At 33.1% G+C, this 2,178-nt stretch overlaps 1 protein-coding gene across 1 annotated transcript in view; it reads left to right on the forward strand.

The window, feature by feature from the left end:
* Window positions 1-2,178, forward strand: part of LOC119586141 (glycerophosphocholine phosphodiesterase GPCPD1-like) — a gene marked incomplete in the record, with an annotated part of 78,881 nt that overhangs the window by 1,305 nt on the left and 75,398 nt on the right.

Below are 2,178 nucleotides of genomic sequence, written 5' to 3' on the forward strand. Positions count from 1 at the left end.
GTGTGTGGACACTGGACAATGAACACTCAAAATATGTTATTCTGGACATTGCTTACCCCTCCTTGGCATCCAAAAAGACTCACTTTTCTGGCACATTCTTTATTTCAAGGTCATACAAACATCCAGGATATAAAATTCATCTTAAATGACATGCTGTCCCTTAAATATAATTTCTGTGTTAAGTTAGAAGACACATTGGGGCAAATGGATGTCCAATGACCACTTACTTAGGTTTACGCAGTGTGTAGCAAATTTCTCATCTGCCACCAACATGCATGGATTTTAAATCTTAAACCCTGACCTTTTTTTGACCTTGTGATACCCTTGTGCACATCAAACAGAGGTGCCAACACACAGAGTTGAAGACTGACTTGTGTCATGTCAGCTCTGTCAAACAAAGAAATTTGTGCCTACCTCCTGAGGGGAAACCACCCTAGACTGTCCTTTGGTTCCTCACATCATGCCTGGACATCTCAGATTCCTTCTCTCTTGTCTACCTTTCTTGACCTTTCATCTTATTTTGAATAGGGAGTGTGTTGGAAATCGATCATCACTCTTAGACCTTCTGCTCCAAGCCAGTGGCATAAAAAAAATAAAAAATGGAAGCAAAATGATAAATTCAAGTATCAAGCCTTTGCCATTCAAGAATACCAATTCAAAGCATCTTCTTCAATGAGTAATCTCTGCATAAAAGTACTTTCCTCTGATAATGAAGTGTTTCTATGTTTAGAAGAGAGGTACTTACATGTTGTGTTCCTGCCTTCGGCAAGTCAAGAGAAAAATGTTTTCTGTAATGCTTACATTGCTTTGGTTATCTACTTTCATTTCTGAGTTGAATTCAGTATTTTTGCTTGGTTACCCAATTTTGCAATAAATACTCCACATAGTATGTCCAATTCCAACAGTAAGCTAAAATACAGAATCTTCTTATAACCATAAAGATAAAATCAAGGACTCCATTCATTCATGGAATAATTGTAATAAGCTATCTAATCTGTTATTATAACCTACAGTCTCTGAACTAGGTACATTTTTAGCTACAGTACAGCAGGAACTTAAGACATTGATTCCAAATCCATCATTACTTACTACTTTAGTCTTGGCAATTAAAATGACTGCATAAAAATAACTGATACTTAAATATATCTCTCCTTTACATTGTATTATGCAGTCTCATAAAGGATGTTTGTCTATATATTTCATATCAAGTAAAACTTCAATTTTGCTTTATGATATTGTATAAAAGTATCTATACTTTTCCTAGCTACCTATATTCATCAATAAATAACAACACTATGTTTTTTTCAGGTTATAGACATCAATAGTATTACTCAGCTGAAACTTGTTTCCAATCTGCTATCATAATACTAAATATATCATTACAAGAATGTTTCCTGACATTACCAACAATCTTAGCTTAAGACTGCATAATATACAAACATACAAAACATATAATCTTTTTATACATATCAATCCTATTGTTATGAATACTGTACATACAGACATATTATTTATTCTTCAAATATAAAACTCCTTTCAGGCCACATACACAGAAAGACCAACTGCTTGTTCCATAACTTGGAGGTACCATCTAAATCATCTTTAATGATGTTATTCTCTGGTATGAATATGTCTGATGATAGATGATAATGCTCTTTAATGTAATGCAGTCATGAGCTATATTTAAAAAATGAGATATCATGGTTACTGAAAATGGCAATTGAAGTTGCTTGATGTGGACCTTGTATTTACTGCCATAACCGAGTTTAAATATCTCCATGGCAGTATGAAAAGGTAACACGGTTTAGTTTATTAGTAACAGTATATAATCAACACTTGTAAGAGATTATAGTGGTTTTGCTTACAGCTTTGACTTGTTGCAGACCCAGATACTTCATTTTAGGAAATTACAAGCTAACTTGATCATAATATACAGAGAATCACTGCCCAGGAATTAGGTTTCAGTGAAAAATGTTCATAAAAGTAAGAATTTTACAGAAGCAGGGACCAACCATCTGAAAATATTGGAACTTTCTTGCTTACTACCAAATCCAGACCAGTTAATACTATTATAAATAAACCATAACTATAATATAAACAATTTAAATATCACATAATCATTAAACAGACAAACATTAGACTGTCCTTTACTAATAAGTAGAGGAAAAAATGCTTTTC

The sequence above is a fragment of the Penaeus monodon genome, chromosome 21, assembly GCF_015228065.2.
Source record: "Penaeus monodon isolate SGIC_2016 chromosome 21, NSTDA_Pmon_1, whole genome shotgun sequence".
Taxonomy (NCBI): domain Eukaryota; kingdom Metazoa; phylum Arthropoda; class Malacostraca; order Decapoda; family Penaeidae; genus Penaeus; species Penaeus monodon.